A 20,175-nucleotide genomic window follows, 5' to 3' on the forward strand; every position below is an offset into this window, starting at 1 on the left:
ATACAGGGAGGAGACAAAGAATGGAAATTAGGAGAAAGAGAGGAGTGAGAAGGATGTAGTTTGTCGATACTTGTCCAGTGAAGGATTTCAGGAGTTATATCTTCAGGGTACAGTTGTGTTTGTACAATGACAGGGTTAATACTCAGCGAAGTGTGGCAAACACTTACCGCTCTATGAAAGCCAGAGGCAGGGCCAAACAAAGTGCAGTAAAAGTAAAGTGGTTTTATCGTCTTATAGCATGTTTTACAGCATATCCACCTTGAGGTATTGATGGTGCATAGCATCCTTTTCATTCAGAGGACTTTTTAGACCCCTTTTCGAAGGAATTGAACTCCATGGAAAAGCGTTAATTTTGTTGTTTAATGTTGTGGTGCAAAATGCTTGGTTCAAACTCAGGAGTTGCTTTGCAGCTCGCTATGAAGAGCATTGCACAAACACTGTTTAACTCCCACGGGAGCTTTTCATAATGAGATGGTTTGCGAGTGGAAGACCTTAATCCAATGTGGCCTATATTTAGATATATTGTATGGTCATGCTGTTGGAAGGACCAAAGAAAAAGCAGTTGTACAAGCACATTTGCATTTATTATATCTATTTGTGTTTATATCAACATACATCATCACATCTGTCACACAACTTGACCAGGTGTGTGTTTAACTGCAGGTGAATGTGATTAAATGAAGCCTAATGGTTTTAACTGAACTGCGTCCTGAGAGCTGGAGGAGGGCCACGTGCACTGTTAGCCGCTGCTCCGACAGATGCCAGAGGGCAAGCACTAGGGAGGGGACTAATTACCGGACAGCTGCCCAGCAGACCCTCACCCTGCCCTGGGGACGGCCGTCTATCTCACTCCCTCGTCCTCCAACCTTGGGCCCGAGACCTGGCGCCATCATCGCCAATTCTAGTCCGTCTCCATCACTGGAGGTTGGCAGAGGAGTCCCAGGGGAGTCATGGTGATTTGCCCCCAACCATCAATCGAGGGGATGGGTTCATAAAATAAAAAAAAAATTACCAGGCATGACAAGTAACAATGATTTTCAATAAAGTTGGTGTTGAATTCTCCCCAAATGCTGTCTGAGTTGACCTGTTAAATTACCACAGAACCTCCAGGTTTGACTAAATCAACACAACGTGTCATGGAATACAGTGTATACCCCAAGAGGTGGCTGCTTTTCTGCTGCCAGTGCATCTGCATCAGCTGCAAATTTAACTTTTGACCATTGTTAATTCTCACTACGGATACAAATATTTTATAGTTTGGTGCCAAGGTAGACTAATAATATCTCAATTGATGCGTTAAGTTGACTGTGTCCTTCACCCCTCACTGGGATGGGTAAAAAAGGTATTTATAAGGAAATTGAGGTCAACGCTGAGAGGAGGGTTGGCTGTCGGCCCAAAAAATATAGAGTGTTGGAGAGGTTCAGACAGACTCATTTTGTTGGAATTGAGGGGCTGCCGAGCAGACTGCTCATCTTGCTGTTGGCATAAGCGTGAGAAGATGAGCTAAAGGTTGAAATTATGCTCCCGGAAAGCATTTGGCTTGGGTGAGGAAAAAGTGCAATGCAATAATTAAGTGACACAATAAAAATGATTAGAACTGCTTTTGACATTCTCATTGCGAATAACTTGCATTTAATTGCAATCACAAATTTTAAATGCCAGTTTTATGTTCCATGGCTATAAGCTGTTTAAAGTTCAATAGCTATACTCTTTAAATCTCCTTTCAATTTCTGCTGGGAGGCAGCGAGAGGGAATGGATACACAAAGAATAGGAGACAAAAGTATGTAAAATTAGTATCTGAAAATGAGAGAGTGAAACAGTGAATGTCCTTTAATGTTAAGTGCTGGACAGTGTTGCTTGCTGGCCCGGAGGAGGACCCGTGTGGCTCAGCTCGAGGCTAGTTAGCCATTCAGCCACAGCATCTGTTGCAGGCTAATGGATGTTATAACCTCATAAACGTCATGAAATTGGACATTATCCCTTAATTAAAAGAACAGAGATGCATTACAATGATTAGAGTGGCACTCCAGTGAACCTGCGGCGTGCTCCAATAATATTTTTAGAAGATGCACGGCTCCTAAGCGTGATGTTGGCGTTAGGGTGGCGTGTAATATTTTTAACGAGCCGATTGCTGTTAAGGGCCACAAACTTTTGGGATTCGCCGGGGGTTTCCATCAGATTTGCTCTGACTTTTGGACTGCGCACCCAACTTTCCTCTGAGACGTCTTGTTGACCTTTACCCCCATGCCTTTAGCGATATGGGAACAGCTTCACACTTGTTCTCATTTTTTCTGCCTCTTTCTCTTTTTATTTGCATTTCAGGGGCTTTTGATGATGATTTGAGTGTCTTCGCAGTGATTATGTGTGCGGCGTTAGCTCTGCAGAAACAGCTGTGCTATAAACCAGATATAAAAACAAAGCTTGATGCCTGTGTTCCCCAGCACCTGGGCCATCAGTGCCCAATAAATACCGGCAGCCAATCAATCTCGCTGCCTTCCCCACTAAGGAGCTTAATGAAACCTTGGGTGGGAAACAGAGGGTCTGGACAATATAACCTGCATGCAAAGATATGGGACATATTAACCCTCACTCTGGCCTTTACTCACAGACAATTCAAGGCCGGCGTTACAGCTGAGATTCTTGCAGCGAGTCTTTGAGTGCGCTGTAAAGGTCACAAGAGGCCTCCACTCACATATCTGTCATTGCCTGTCAAGCGGCCTGTGCATGAAAATGTCACATTGTCTGGGCGAGTCGTATGTCACACAGGTTTGTGTTGACCTCCTTGGCACACCTTGGTATCACACGATGCCATGCCCGTTCAAAGTTGTCCCTGGTGGACAGTAAATGCCTTTTTCTATTATTTGGTTTATGCGGCACACATTGTGTCAGTAACCCTGCATAATGCTAAATCTATCCTCGGTGTATCGCCGCGTTCGTTGCTTTGAACCAATTACATGCTTACATTCACCAGACATGTCACTGATACTGCGCGAGAGCAATCTCAATGCCACTCTTGGCTCCACGGGAATCCATGTGAAAAGTAATTGTGCCTTTCTCATTTATGTATTAGGCAGTCTGTCTTCTCTATGATCTATTTTCTATCGAGACAGACACAATAATATAATGCCGAGCACGGCCTGATAGAGTCTATTTTTGCTCAAAGCTCCTTCCCCTGAATGAAAATGAATGAAGGCGTGTTGCAGTGGTAATGTATCAACATAAAATATTGAAATAGCCCAACCAAGGGCAAACTGCATGTAATTGAAACTCTCTCTGTACTCAGAACAAGGCACCGGTGTCCCCACATCGGAGATTTGGCAGAAGGGCTTTCAGAAGGCATTTGTTTCAGGTTTCCCTTCTTTTTCCCCTCCCTCTACAGATTTAATTGGCTTTTTTGAGAAATTTGTATCACAAGTGATTGTTTTCTGCCAACGTATTATTTATAATCCTTATTTTCTGACAAGAAGGCTACTTTTTTCCCCCTCTTCGCACAGGCTAAGATGATTGATTTGTCCCGTTTAACCTTGATAAGGGAGGAAATGGAAAAAAAACAAATTGCAGTATTGACACTGGGCTGTGATGGCATGTCATTCGCTCAGGTGACCTGGAGGTGAGTCAGAGGTGACTTGAAAGAGGCATCACTGTGCTTTGCTGAAGGGCTATATTCTAATTCATCTCCCTTTTCCCAAATGTGCTTCATATCTTTGCCTCTAATAAATCTGCTTGTGTTAAAGCCAGCTGTGACAATGCTAGGCTTTTTGGTAGTTGCCTCACATTCAGACTGTCACACAGCTTTAGTGAAATGAGGTGTGGAATTGAAGTCAATCTTTTTTGAATATGTTTTGCATTACAGGTAAGGTGTCTTCAGTGCAAGGTGATTCATTACCTGCGGATTATTGTGTGTATTGTAGAGATTTGAGCATAGCCTTTAAGGTATCATTGCTAGCAAAAAACCCCACAGCATTATTAGAACGTCTACATACCTTCAGCTTGTCGTCTCTGGCAGTTTCTGCACATTGCTGTCATGTAATCTTATACTCTGCATGCAGTGACGAATCGACACCCCTGCTGTGTCTGTCCCATGGCCCTATGACGGCTGCTTTGTCCTTTTCCTCCGTTATGAGGAGCAACATGGGATGGTCACCCTTTTCAGAGTCCCTACATCTGGCAGGACCATTAATCTTCCAGAGCAGCTGTGCCCCTGTACCTGTCTCTCTTTGTGTTTGGGAGATGGAAAGTCATTTTTAGTCATTATCATCCCCCCGGCATATGCTCATTTCTTTTATCGCACTTAACCTGCACTTTGACGTTGTGACTCAACTGCTCCTGTGGATTCACTCGTTCGGTAGCTGACCAACAGGACAGGCGGACTAGCACCACATTTGACTGGGTGTTGCAGTTGGAGGATACACACATGGTTACCAAAGTAGCCATCTTGTTGGACTACTCCTTTGATGTGCACTCATCTGTCTCTGGGCAGATTGTGTGTCTGTGTGTGTGTGTGTGTGTGTGTGTGTGTTAACCACTAATTAACTGCTGACACTAAGGACCAACAATTTACAGTTTTTGTGAAGTTTTACAAAGACCAAGAAACATTTGATGGAGCTCGGGGTGAAAAATAATTAAAACTGGGATAAACTGTGGCTGGAATTATGCTAACTCTACTTGGCAGCTCACCCTCACAATTGTAAAAGCATATTAAATCCACTTCAGAGCTTGAACAACCTCGTCCTTTATGGAAGGTGCAGATTCAAATCTTTAACATTTCATCCAAATGCCGACTGCTTTGCTCTGTGTTGCCAATCCGACTGGAAATCATCTACCGTAGCACCAAAATCATTCGCTGATCAATGTCGATCCATTTGGCCTCCGCTGGGCCTTTGAACTGCTTGCTTCCAATGTTTATACGGAACAACTGTCCGGCCTGGTATTGTGTGTTTACCATGTGCATGTGGGACTCAAACGGGTCTGGACTGGATGCGCAATCCAACACAAAATCCAGAGGGATCAACTGTAATCAATGTACAAAGTTGAGATGGCAGCCCACCTTCTGGCCTCTTCCTGGCTGGCTTGCTGTTGGTGGCTGGAGTGGCCAGGGGGATTGGCCGGGTTGCGTTAGCTTAGTCGGCAGCTAATTAGATCAGGGAATGGAAATGTTCCCGTGGCTCCCCCTCACAGGCTGAAGGGTTATTGACATGGCCACAACAGCATTACATGCTAATGCCAATCCAATCTTACTAGCTCTAAACATGAACACAGTTCATGGTCTTGAATTGATGTAGCTGAACTGTGAACGCTTTATTGTAAGGCCTTTTCATCACATACAGTACATTCTGCGAATAAGATTTGCCAGGGAAGGATTTTTAAACCATTGCAAACTTTTTTAGTGCAGACGCATGTACTACTCTATTCAACGATAAAGTTAATACATGAGGTAGTTTACTTCTAGCCCCAATAACAACGTGGCTGTAGGGATGGCGATGTTGGTTTATCTGTTGCGTTTACTTGTGTGGTCCAGGCTGAAGTTGCCATTTAATTGGAAAGGGACATTTGTGGTCCCCAAAAGTATGAATCTCAATGTTTTGTATAAAGGCCTGACAACATTTGGATTGATTACAATGCAATTTTATTACTTTCTTGTGATCTTTGGGTATCCCTTGACTTATTATCTTGCTTATCCAGTAATGTGTCCAAAACTTTGGTTCATCTAGTTAAGTTGGCTTTCTATACAATAATTAACAGCCACATAAAACCATTATCGTGCATAATTAGTATCTACATCAAATGCCAGGGATCCCTTGACGCAGTTGCATCCGAAAAAAAAATCAACCCAACCGTTAAAGTATAGACTTGCTTTTTTTCAGCTTCACTTTTCTTAGACATGTTGTTATTTCACTTTTGAAATACTGATGCTATCACAGAGGGGAATGCTATGTGTTGGAAGTGAGCAAACAGTCTCAGTACGATCATGGAACAGATTTATGATGTTGCCTCATGCCATTGAGAGAGCAGGCCGCTGCAGTTATTTTTGGAGTCAAGACAACAGAAGATGAGACCCAGAAGAAACGGCTCTAAAAGTTGGATATTGAATATATATAATTTTTTTTCTTTCCTTTTCTTCCTTGAATGGCAGTTTTGGCCATCCTGTGATTGCTAGTGCAGGGTGAAAACTACTCTAGTATCACACTTTACTTGTGGAATAAAAGAAGCACTTTGACAGAACAGTTACCCTGCATGCCTGTATGCATATTTGAGCTAATCAGCATTTAGAATTGTTGTCTGGAACACTTACACCAGATCGGTCATCCTGATAAGGACGATAACTGCAGCACAGTCTGAGAATGACATCCACCTGCTTCATCATCTCCATTGACTACTAAGGCATCTGGTGAACAAGGCACCGGTGGCCATAGTGATGGGGTCAGAGGATTCACCCCCAGGCGCCGATGGGTAGCCCGGCCACCCGGAGTCTGGAGGTCATGCAGCCATCACCCGCTCTGTCAGCCAGTGCCACCTGATAGCATCTAATGAGAGAAACACGATGGCGCTGTCTCCCTAGCCATCCGACAAGCGTGCAATCTGATCATGTTGTCCGACCAGTCTGATACTGATGCTCCCCTTACAGGAGTTAAGAGATAGAGGCTTCCAAGCACATCCTGTGGTTATATAGCTGCTCCTTAACATGTGTAGTTGTTAATAACAGGGCAAAAATGCAGCAAATAGTAAAAAACATCTAATTTAAATGTTTTTTTTACATATGTTTTTTAGCCGCTTATCCATTCATTTGGGGTTTTAATAATATATTCCATATTGAAGATTTTCAAGTACAACATTTCCATCTGTTCACTATATATAATATATCAAATAACATGTAATGAGACACCTTATTCATTGTGTTCTAGTACTATCCAGCACTAATAGTATAGAAATGTATATAACATAAATCATTGTTTCCCAATAATAACCAAGACTTCGGCGCCCCACAATAGTCTAATTTGTCCTGTCAGTTTCATAATGATTCTCATAATAACATGAAAAAAAATCGGTTCAGTTCCATTCCTTCTTTGTAGAGCTGTGTGAAGCGCTGTTTGCCTCACTTTAGCTGTCGCTCTCTCTGCTGCGATGGCTCGTCAAAACATTTGTAAAAACATTTTTTAACTGAGTGTTCACAGGGTTATCCCGCCCCTTCAGGCAACTACTGCCATAGATCAAACAAATTCTGTGGGAAACGCATACAACTTATTTTCAATTTCTTGTGTTCTGGCAACAGACAACCATATCACAAGGATTCAAATGAAGCCATGAATGCCAATTAAACTCATTACTATTCGATCCAAAAATTATTAATTAGTTTCATCCTTTCAGGTATTGACTCATAACTCCATTTAATATGATAACATTACTTTCCCAACTGTAATCATTACTACTTATAGCATTAGCTCATATTATGCACAGTTATTACAATATATGCCCTTATTATGTTTTGCTAAAAAGAGAGGTAATCTCCTTTTTATGAGGGTATTTAGATACTGGATTTGTAATTCTAATGCATTTGCTTAATTACACTTTGATAAGAAACATAATGTCTCCGGTTTCTAAGCCAAAGCGCCATTCAAAGGAATTTCCGTCTTTTGAAGGCACACAACAGAGGACAGCCTTGTGTTTTTCTGCTCCCAGAGATGATGCTCACACGTCCATTTGATTAACAGAGGCTCGGAAACTCATAATCCCTATCAATCCCCTTTCTTCCTCAAGGTTCCCATTATAATCATACCCCTGAAACAGATCAAGGCCCAACCCAACTTGTTTTTTCTCCCTTCAAGTCGATAAATCAGCTGTGCCTCCTCGGCCAGTGGTCACTTAAAGGCAGCTGGCGCCTGAGGAGAGAAAAGGAGCGGCATGGTGTGGCGTGTCCTACAGACCGTTCAGCCAGAATGCAGTGCCTGGGCCATGAAGTGTAGCAAGTGACACACTCGAGGAGCTGGATCTCCGCCTCACAATAGTGGAGTGAAGGCTGCCGTAAACACACTCTCCTGGCAAAGGACAATAACAGAGTTGGAGTGTGGTAAAAAAAACCAAAATAGAATACTGAGCCACAAAATGGAAGAAGGGGTTCAGGAAAGAACAGACTGTTGTCAAGTAACTTGTCAAGATACTGTAACTGAATTTTAATTCACAAGTCAACACAAGTACAAAAGGGTAGCACAGTGTTGTTTACAGTATAGCCAAAATAATAACTCTAAGTGTATGCCGTGTGTACCTGCATCCTTTCAAAAGGGGGAAGTTTGTTTAGTTCCATCCAGTAACTTCATTGGTTTTAAAACTGCCAAGAGGTTGGGCTGTTACACAGCATGCATTTGTTTTGTCTGTGCTCAATCTCCCCATAAGCACAAATACAGATGAAGTTGTTTTATGAGCTCACCGAGTGAGAGGCACCCATTGTCTCTGTATGAGGCTGATTCAAAATGGCTGCCCTCGGCACACAAATTGATCATAATTGTTTTCCGAAAACTCTTGCTCAGTGGGGCATCACATTTCGTGTTATTGACTTTAAAAACACATTCAGCGATTCTCGTTGCAATTTCATTATGCCACTGTCAATTACCACTCTGTGAGCAAATAAAATGTATGAGGTAATTTTCCAAATGCCACTTAGGAGGTGCTGTCGTCAGAGCGATGGGCATGCTTAATTTGTGCACTTGCTTGCTGCAAATCTGGTTATGCATAGACACCCGTGCACATTTCATTAAAAAAACAAAACACAAGAGACATGGGGTGATTGGCCTACTGTTTTCACATCAATACACAAACCACCGGCCTGGCCCAGGTAATTAAGCATTATAAAGGTTTGATTTTTTGGGGGTTCTTTATCCCTTTTTTTGTTTCAAAGGGAACGCCGGATGAGTGGAGAATTTATTAAACATAAATCATGCAAACAAGAACAATTACCTTGCACATCCGCTTCCTCGCGTCTGTTGAAAGTGTTTGTTGGCCTCCCCTCTCCAGGGTGTACTCTCCACTGCCTTAAATGAGAAATAAATGGTGCTACAGTGGCAAATTTGGCAACCTCAGTGTCACCGCTTTTCCATTTTACACTGTGGTGAAACCTCTCCCCTCATCATTTCCCTTTTTAAAGTCAGGAACTGGAGCATGGTGGGACTAGTGTTGTGTGTGAGTGTATATTTCTCTTCTTTATTCTTGCAGAGATATTTGCTCATATTGCCTGTCTGTTGGCTAAAATGAAGAGGTCATGTGTGTATTGATGACAGGGTTAGAGGGCATTGAGCTGCAGGGGGTCACTGATAAGCGCTTCAGAAACCTAGATGGAAGGAATAACCTCCCCCACCTTCTACCCCCAGCATCACCAACACCCCTATTTCCCCTGTACAGCCATTTACAGCAGGAAAAAGAAAATAATAGTGGGAGACATATATGTTACAGTAGATTGTGACCTGTAGCTGTAAATTCGCTAGCAGCTTGCGTGTGTGTCTGCGTGTATACCGTCTGTCTGCACGTTTTGATAGCTTTGAAGGATACAGTGTTTGTCTATGGGCGCTCTTCATAAAGAGGAGCAGAGCGACAAGGGCTTTCTGTTACCGAGCCCGGCGAAAAGTGCTGAAATGGGCTGTATTGATCGCCAGCGAGGGGAGTCAAAACAATCACCATGAATTAAACTCCGCAAGGTCTTTGGCAAAGGGGATTAACAAAATTATCTGGCCCTCTATTCTGGTCATTTATTGCCAGTGCTGGTGTTGACAAAAGCCTGGAAAAGGCAGCAAAAAGCAGTTGCTGGGTGAGCCGGAGGGGGAGGGCAGTAATGAGGGAAGCGTTCTTGATGAGAAACTAACAACAATGTAAACATTGCAGATAAGTGCTTTCTCGGACTGGCAGTATTGATCATGAATAGGCTTGTTCCTCAACTTTACGGGGTGAATTGTATTTTCCTGCCAGGGTTTGATAGCCAGCTGTTAACACACTCTGCAATTACTGGCTTCGAAGACTGCTCTTTTTTTTTTCCTTTTTCTTTTTTATCCGGGTTTTGTTTGTTGTGATGAGAGGAGGGAGGCTATGGTTAAATGTGTAGCCTCATTACAAAATGCGTGTAAGTGGATGTGAGGCGAAATTAAAAGTGAAACAAAGCCTTTGTTTCAAATCAGCAGTGAAACCCGGAATTATCATTTGCGCAATGGGTGTGTTTGGTTGCAAAAACATTCTTGGATCAAATGGCTCGCCTCTGCCTTCGGTGATGTGGCCTTTTTCCCCTCCTCCTCTGCTCTTGCCCGTGGACTCGACTCGCAGCTAATTAATTTGCAAATTTTATTCTCAATAAAGTGCTTACAAAAAGATAATTGTGACTTTATTAACAGTTTCTTGGGCAGCAGATGGTGTTCTGCAAGCCTGCCATGTTGAATTAGTGATGACGCCGTCGTTTTATGAGCTCTCTACTGTGGCAACCCATAAAACTCCTAATTAAGGCTACAAATTAATACTACTTCTTCACAACATTATACTCAGCCGTTTCATTCTAAATTAGAATAAACAAATGCAAATGTACAGGTAAGTCAACCATTAGTATGCAGCTTTTTTCTGTTTACAGTAGCTGCATTTATGTAAGGAATCCCAGTTATTACAGTCATTTGTTCTATATTAAGAGCAATTAAATGCCTATTAAAGATGCCAGAGCATTTGTTGGCTTGTTTGTGCTTAGCGCTTACAAGACATGCGGTTCCTTGGAGCCAAATCTCAGTAAACTCCATCGACTTAATCCCTCCGATGTTTTATTAAAAACAAATTATGTCCGACTTCACCGCCGGTAATCCAGCGCATCAAGTATTGGTAACCGCCGGAAGAAGAAGTGCTTGCATTTTAATTAAAAGCCTAAGAAACAAGGCAGCAAAGTGCGGATTAGTGTGTTTACTTGGGAAGAGCAGGAGAGAAAAGGACAAAAAAAAAAAGATCTTCATTTCATTTTTTTAATCTGGTCTTGGATCAGCTCCAAGTGTACAGTGATTTGACATATTTCAGGAATTGGACACTGATTTGGCTGAGAACGGAGACCTGCTAGGTGTTGGAACATCTTCTAAATTGATCCTTGTTGGCATTTCAGACTTAATTTTACAAACTGTATTTAAATTTATATATATATATATTTTTTTTAATCTCTGTAATGTTATATTTAACTTTGTTCAGACAAGTAAATTATTACTTATAGTCATTTCATTATGGTGTAGGTAGAATTTTAAATTGTGTGTGGCACCGTGCTAATGACGGCCAATGACAATTGTTCATTGCTGCTCGCTGACAGTTGCCACGATCTTTAGCTAAGCATCATGACACACATACACACACACAAAATGTTTATTACTTATTATTTATTGAGTCATGTCCTTATCAAGTTTATTTGGCCCTGTTTCAAATAATTTAATATGGGGTGGGCTCTCTGCCAATAACGAATCTGATCCCATACTTAATTCACGTTACTTACATGTTGATTAACCGATCGGGATCTGACACATTGAAATAACACAGCTGTCGACTAATAATCAAGACGAGCGTGATTCAGGCCTGTTATCAAGTTAATTGGTTACAGCTGATGCAGCGAACCACCGGCACGTCATTTCATCCAGCGACGCCCGGCACCATGTACGACTGTTGAGCCCAATCTTTTCCACACCGCATTGCTACTTCATTTTTCCAATAATTGTTATCAATGGAGTGTGGTAAACTGATACAACCGCCAACTCTCAATGTTTTACTGTACAAATGTCATTTCAGTAGGCATCGCCCAAAACTTAGTGTGGCAGTTATTCTGCTCCTGTCGCAGTCACTGGAATAGATGTAACCCATGTGTGTTTTAAGTATGTTCATATATCTCATAAAATGTTTGGAAGTTCAATAGTAAATGGCATCATTGAATATCCAGCACTCCAACCCTCATTGTGTAGTGGTCAGCAGCAATTTGACTTTGCTCAGTTGTTGGTTCAGTTGTTCAAAGGTTTCAAAACAATTTTTTTTGTGTTCAAAGTATGACTTTGGAAAAATAATACTCTCATATGAAAGAATGTAACCGTTTAACAGACATTGCCCGATGTATTTATTATTAGAGCCCGACCAATATATTGGTTAGCTGATAATATCGTCCGATATAAACTTTTCAGAGACATATCAGTATCTGCTTTTGTTTGCTGCTATGCGCCGATATGAAACTTTCATTTTACAGCATAAACGCCCCCCCGGAAACCTTTATCAGTCTGGCTTTCACTTTGAATTTTAATATTACTCTAATAATTATTAATATTCAAAACCCAGAAAACACATTTCATCTAATGGATACAACCTTCTGTTAAAGCGCCTTTTTATGGAGGGCTTAATTGACACAATTATTAATTGTTGATAAACCATTTACTGATTGAATTTAATTTATATCCTATTACTGAGAATTTTTTCCCGCAAAAGTTGTGAAGCAATGTGAATCTGTGTGGCTGGTGTTCATTCTCCACCAGCACGAGTCTGCTGCTGTGTAGCGCTGCTCTTAATGTGTTAAATATTCAACATTTACCACTGTAGACTTGATGAATGATTGTGAATATATGTATATAAAACCCTCATGACCATTTATTAATGACTATGGGAACATGTGCAACTGTTGTTTGTTTATTGCCCTTTAGAAACGACTGAACACCAACACACAAACTATTTTCAGAAAGTGAGGAGCATTTATTAATGATAAGACTGTTGATGACTCACCAGTAAGTCTAACTTTAGCTTAAAGCCAACGTGTGAAGCATTAGTTGATTGATTGCACTTTTAATAGAGCCATTTGTTTGATCTTCTAAACCTTTTATACAAGGTGACTTATGACTGTGACGTATGTATTTGCACTGAAACAATGAACTGAAATCCAACAAAGCAATATATTGCTATCAACGTATTCTGTGAATCTTCTTTTGTTTATTTCTTATATTAAAGGTTTTTTTTGGCACAGACACAACAGAACCGTATATTTTGAGCCAAGGTGAGATCAGAAAGCTGCAGAGATTGGCAGCTCTTGCCCTTGCTTAGCTCTGCGTACATACTATAATTGACATACTCAGACATAATCCCTTATGGGACTTCTTATGTTCCCAGACTTCAGTGGGAGATTGCGGCTTCTTGAAGAAGTCATGACCACTGTTTGATCAAAGGGGCTCTGCTCCCAACGCCCACTGTTTCTGCCAGTGCTTCATCTGGATCGATGCAGGGTTAGTGTACAAAATCCCCAGCTTCCTAGAGCACTGCGAACCCCCTTTTGCCATTCAGAAATGAAAGTCATGTTAAGTTCACGTGGGCACTCTTTCTCATGTGTTTTTTTGTTGTGTTTGTCTCTGTGAGGCAGCCGTAGCAGTGAGGCGGATTCTTTATAGGAAAAAATCACAGGCTACACTGAGACATGTCATGTGTTTTATATCATAGCAAGACTCATTTCATTCTAAATTGTTTACATCAACTCAGTATTAATATATAAAAAAAAAATGGCAGAATGATTCAATCATGTTCTGTCATGGTGCAGCCATTTATATTCGCCTGCAGTTGTGGGGTGTTTGATACCACTGTATACGGGCTACTGCTTGCAATTACAAACCAAAGAAGTTCTAGCAGTCATTTTTATTGTTTGTCTTAACTTTTTCTAATAGCAAGCACAAAGCCAGACTTTGACTTCATATAAATGCTTCCTATTACCATTAAAAATCTGTCTTTAGCCGAAGAACGCCAAACCAGCTCAGCTCGTTCCTTTATCAGCTTACAACCAGAGTTCTCTGGGTGCTTATAAATCCAGTGAATATTGTTCATTGTGAGTTTTCCGTCTTACCAAACAAGAATAACAAGAAAAAGCCCATAATTACAGAATTTACTGCAGTTTGAGAACTTCGTCTGAAACTTTTCTGTTCCCATTAATGGAAAATATGGTAATTAGTTTTTCATATTCCCTCATACATTGGAGGTTGATATAACTTATTCATGACAGTGAAAACAAGAATTGCTGTTGTCTGTCCATTTTCTTTTAGCCGTTTCTAGACGGAGGAAGGGGGCTCCTCTGATTCCGGCAGCCGTTGAGCCTTTTCCCCCTCTCTCTCCCGTTTCGGTGCGATACCCACAGGATATGAATCAACAGCATCAATAAGCGGGGCACTGTTTCATCAAAGCGGGAGTCAAGCCGAAAAAAGTTTGAAGGGAACGCAATCAGTTTGAGGGACGCAGGTTTATTTATTCCAAACAAAATGAAATTACAATGCCTTTTGAGTGACATTTATGGGTGTACCTGTGGTGCTGAGATGTTTACAAAGTGACAAACTTGAAAAATGCAGTCTCTGGTTAGTTGTGGTGATTCCACAGCCCTCTGGAGCTGGCAATGTTCTGTGTTTTTCATAGTCAACAAAAATCCCAAAAGACAAGAAAAACGATAAATGTATCTCATCTGTGTAGTCAAAACCTAAAAAAGGCCATTCCCTAGTCTTCCATTGTTTTCCAAAAATGGTTAAAAACACATTAACCACTACCGTGCATTTTCTTTTATAATAATAAACAGGTTCACTGTAGTTTTTTTTTGCTCACTGTTGTAAATCAAGTGCAAAAAAGTTTAGATTTCATCTTCTGACTTCTGCACATATTGCACATTTCCCCCCATGCTGTTATTGTCACAACCTTGTTTTATAAGAATAATTCAGATTAGTTTAAAACATGACAATTACACTTCATAATTAATATAATGTGATGCTCTGAGTAAATTATTACCTTAAGTAATTTCAAGTTGAACGTGTCATTTTCATTGTATGAACTGTTTTAGGCCGAAATAAGTAGCCTGTCATTTTTTGAAATTTGCAACTCATTTCTGTACCTTGCCAAAATAAATATAGAATATGATAGTTTAACCAAAGCACAACTTATATCATTATTTATGGATTTGTTTTGTTTTCTGCAAAAAACCTATGGTGGCTAACTGTTTTAGAAACTTACCAGCATTTTTAAATGAAAATACATATTCTGACTTCTTTTTTTTTCTTTCAGTAGGGATGAATAGGCATGGGACTGTGTAAAAGCGAGTGTCACAGATAGGGATGTCAGGGAACTGCTAAGAGACAGACTAATGGATTGGTTCTTGGTCTGCCAGTGGGATTTGCTGAAAATCGCAGCAGCAGCAGCAGCAACAACAACAACAACAACAACAACAACAACAAAAAAAGAGGCTAAAACCAGACACCTTCTCTAAAGACATACAGTGCACACATCCATTCAGGCGATAGATGCCAAAGGGTCACCGTATGGATTTATATACTGTAAGGTTTTTTTCAGTTTAATGAATCTGCCTGTGCTCTCTCACATCCCCGTCTTCCATTTTTATGTCACAGCTCCAAGTAAATCTCATGTAGTTAACAGACAATTGCTCATTATCTACCACTCCCCGATCCAATTCTTGGGGATTTTTCCTCAATTAGAGGTTATTTCGCCTCCTATTCAAGGTGATGTGACCCTGCTTTGAACCTGCCTCGAGTGCTAGAGGATAAGTAAATGACCCTTGGAAAGGAAGAACAAATCCCTCTGTTCGGCCTCCTCAGCATTAAAAGAAAAATACTATGTCCCTGAAATGTTATAACACCCAGCCAGGCATTCTGTAAATTAATCTTTCATTCAGTAGCTCTGTTGGCACTGTGGATGCAGCACTGGTAGCATTCCTGCTTCTGTAGGCCTGTATGGGTGAATATACAGGCTTCCCAACTAATGAAGAGGTGGGTAAGAGTTGGACGCGAGCAGCGCCGCACAGTGAACAATGTGCCATTGTGGCTGCTTAGGCTGGGCTGTCATATGGTCCTCTGATCATTACTTACCCACAGACGTCCAATGTCACGCACAATATCCCAAGGTTTGCCCTTCATAGGTTGTTGTGCATCCTGCGATCGCTCCAGCTTGCTTAATGATAACGGGCAGCAATTACACCCACGTGCCCGCGCACTCAAACAGGCGCGCACACAGTACTGCACTGTGAGAAAACAAACACTTTCCCCCAGCCCGCCTGCCCGACTTCCACCTTGGCCTTTTATGTTTAGGAAGGAAGATAAATATCCACATAATAGAAAAAAGTGGGGTCCTATTGCATTTTTAACAGTCCACTGCTTCGATTACATGTATTTACTCACAAGTCAGGATTTATTCTCCACCCACTGGGGCAAGATTTGTTTTCAGTGGTAAGTGAAAAGGTCTGTGGTTCTATTGTGGCAATATTTCAACGCTTTGCCTCGGCCTGCAATCCTTCCAATGAACACTGCCTGTGAATTGTTAAATAAATCGGCAAAAAGGTGTGTGAGTGTTGAGATGGGAGGATTGAGAATGCTGCTAGCACCCCGACAAGGAAAAGAAAAATGTTATAAATTGCAGCCTCATCAGTATCAAAATACCCCTTCGATAGGATCCTGTGCTGACGGGAGGGGATTAGAGGAGAGGGCCCGGACGTAACTCGCCCAGGGCATTTAAGTTGACATGGTACCACAGGAGTGAGAGGAGCAGTCACACTATTGCTTCCCCAACTGGAAATGTTGGCGGTATGCAAACCATCTTTTGAGCCGCAGTCGGATTTCATGGGGCTGTACGCAGATGATGTCAGAGTATGGATATCAGCGGACGCGACTGAGTTGGTGTGCTGGTAGGGGGGCACGCTCATTGAGATCATGATTATAGCTGTGTCTAAACTCCGGTCCCTTTGTGACAGAGCCATTAGCAGGCTGTCACACTCTTCAGCACGCGCTCTGTGTATGTGACCACTAATGCTAATACACCGACTGCAGCTCACATTCACACACTACATTTTACCCAACACCGTGACATTGACCCTGGACATTTGGATACTTTTAGAAGAAATGAAAATGGCAAGAAATAGCCGAACAATTTCTTTAATTAGTTTCCATATTTGGCAGCAAATGTGTTGTTGCGCACTGATGGATCTGGTACTTTACAGAATTTGTCCAGTTCTGTCTTGGCATTTTGCCCCCCCCACGTGCTTGCTATTACTTTACATTGCTGGTTTATACAAGCAGGACAGAGAAACACCAGGCTGGTGGCAATTGCCAAATTGATTGCCCATTTAAAAGGATTGTGGCTTTTACAAGGTTTGGCCTCCTTCAGTTGAGTGCAAATCGAGTGCCACTATATTAAGTGGTAAGACCAGAGTGCTGATAGATTACCTTTGGCCACTCTGTTTAATTGTTGGACTTTGGTGGCAAAACCCGTTAAAAGATAAAAGAAGGGGGGGAAGGAAAAAAAAGAAAGGGGCTAAATCGAGAATGTTAAATATTGAAGTGTTTGCTTGAGGGCTAATGAAATTAACAATGCAAGTAAACAGCCTCCTGCAAGTGCCAGTGCCACATCCTCCTCCTCCTGTGCCTCGCTTTGTCCCTCTCCCTCATTGGCTTATCGTGAGTACAGCTTCAGGGCCGTGTGTGTGTGGGGGTAGGAAAGTGTGTGTGTGTGTGTGTATGCATGTGGGTGCATGCACAGGTAGCCATGCATGCATGGTGGGCTTAGAGGGGGTGAGCCAAGGTCAGAAATCCCAGTATTAGCACCATCTCCATTCCAGCAGACCCTCCTACACGCCAAACTCTATCTCCACCGTGCTGCATCAGCTCTATAATATCGTTACCCATAATCCGCTTCCCTGCCTTTACCTCCGGCGGAACGGCACAACTGAGCTTTAAGGCTTCGTAACAAAGCTGAAATCATGTATTTATCTTTTTCATTTGAATACTAGTTTGCGTCCTCCTTGCCTAGATTCCTTTCTTCGCTGCGGAAATGATGAAGCCAACTATGAAACCAAGTTGCGGCGCTAACTCTGCAAGAGACCCACTCACAAACACACACAAAAAGCGGGACAACTTTGATCACAACTGTTTTTATAATAATTAGTTGTAGAATAGAGATGACGCACAGCCATGTTATTTCTGTAGAGGCTGTGACTGAGCAGTGGGAGAGCTTTGACAATTGTGTTTCAACTCCAAATGACTCAGTGTGACATAAGTATGTCGGCACAGGCTTATTGCTGCTGTTTCCTCAGACAGAGATGTTGTGAGTGTTTGGGCAGCTAGCTGGGGGCTTGGCTCGTCTGCATTTTCTTTTTTCATATTAACACAGGTCACACACATCCACATTACACACACACACACACACACACACACACACACATACACACACACACACCTGGAACAGATCTGTAGTTAAGCCGCTGGAAGCCAGGAGAAGGAGCTTATCCCCACTACACATTTTTCCTGAGGGCAGCACTGGACAGCTGGCACCACCAGTATACTGTAAAAGTATACACCAACGGATACACACACACACACACACACACACACACACACACACACACACACACACACACACACACACACACACACACACGAATAAACGTTAATCTATATGTACAAATTCTGTAATTTCCGCCGTAAACATATCACACCTGTTTTTCTGTAAATGCAGATTGACACGGAGACAATATATAAACACATGATACAGCTGCACACATACGGGACACGAGCCAGGGAACCACACTGGTGTACTGGTCCAGTCGGTGGGGAGTTGTTTTTTTTCAGAAGACACCCTGGGTTGGAGTCTCCCCTCTGACCTGAAGAGGACAGACTCTGAGCAGATGTGCATGGCGGGGCCCTCGTGCTTAAATCCCGTTCGACTCTCCTGAGGAGTTCCTGCAGCGAATAAGGAACAGATCAGGAACTGTAACCCTTTAGTAACTCTTCTCATCAAGGAGTGTGTAGTAGGTAAGTCACCGGAACAGTCTGCCTGGTCCAAAGTTAATGGATCAGTATCTAATGATTAGTTAGATTTTTTTTTATTAATTCCTCCGCTAAACAAACAACTCATCATTAGATACCTTTGTAAAAGTTAGATAACATGTTGACACCCTCTCAAGTATCTGTGTTTGTGTGTGTGTATGTGTGTGTGTCATTTATGCTTTTACTACTTGTACCCAGAGGTAAGAGTAAGCACGTACTCAGTACCACTAAAAGATTCAGTGCAGATGAGCAGCACTGGGAAGACAGGACAACAGCTGGCTGCCAAAACCCTCATACAACAACCTCAGTACAATCACATTTCCAACAAGAAAACACACACACACGCGCACACACTCTGCTATCTCTCGGTCAACATAAACAACAGTTACCTTTGATATAAATTGCTTCTAAATAGCTCCACTGTGTTTGTGCCCAGAACGCATACCTGTGCTGTGGGGTTTTAATCTGTGCTGGAGGGAACTCCGCTGCCTTTTCACATCTGTTACTGTAGTGGCTGGCTGCTGGCTAACGTCAACTTCTGCTGCAACTGACTGACTGATATCGAGCACTGTGGGTTTTTTGGCTGGCTGTCGTTTTGTGCAGAAATCTCTGAAGTTACCCGAGGACAGATACGTCGGGATGTTTCATGATGCTTCTTTTCAGCTATTGAGCTACTGTACGCAACTTTCATGGGTTGTTCTGTAATTCTGCCATGATAACGTGCGTAACTTCCCTAAACAAAGGCGTGATTTAAAGGGTGGGTTGATTTATTGTTCCCATGCGCCTACTTTGGATTGTCTCGTCACCAAACCACGCACTTAATTGAGGACGATTGATAAACAATTCCACCAAAATTCCAAATATTTTTGTGGTTTGCTGACACACAATTAGAATATTTCTCATTGGTTTTCATATTCAACTATTTCTTCAGCCACTTCTGGCCTCTGTGAAAAGTGCTTTGATAAAGACAAGTGCAAGTTATCTTCCATTTCGATGTACACATTGTAAGAGACCTTTTGATACATTTTACTCATCATCATCTCTTCTTTCATTTATGTGGCCAATGTTCTGGACATTCAAAACAGAGACTTGTGAACTGTTCACAAATCCACATTCACAAATTATTCTGTGGCACTTTAAATGAATCATTTGCTGTACATGATGTCAACTGTTCCTCATTTCTTTCTTCCCCATGAAGGCGTTTTGAATGTGTGTGTGTTCAGGGATGCATGAAATCTGGTGCTGGAGGAGAATATGAAGCACTTCAATCTACTCTCGGCCTGGCTCGTACTGTACCCCGTCATTACCGTACTTGCCACTTATTTTCCTCTGAGTAGGTTGTTCATTAAATTCACAAAGAAT

At 41.9% G+C, this 20,175-nt stretch overlaps 1 long non-coding RNA gene across 1 annotated transcript; it reads right to left on the reverse strand.

The window, feature by feature from the left end:
• Positions 1–565: 565 nt before the first annotated feature.
• On the reverse strand, positions 566–4,402 carry LOC118318966. Its single transcript, XR_004795868.1, has 3 exons — positions 4,323–4,402; positions 3,985–4,216; positions 566–918 (listed from the first exon to the last, which is right to left on the reverse strand). It is a non-coding gene; the product is annotated as an uncharacterized LOC118318966 (long non-coding RNA).
• Positions 4,403–20,175: the final 15,773 nt, after the last annotated feature.

The sequence above is a fragment of the Scophthalmus maximus genome, chromosome 12 (assembly GCF_022379125.1).
Source record: "Scophthalmus maximus strain ysfricsl-2021 chromosome 12, ASM2237912v1, whole genome shotgun sequence".
NCBI lineage: Eukaryota > Metazoa > Chordata > Actinopteri > Pleuronectiformes > Scophthalmidae > Scophthalmus > Scophthalmus maximus.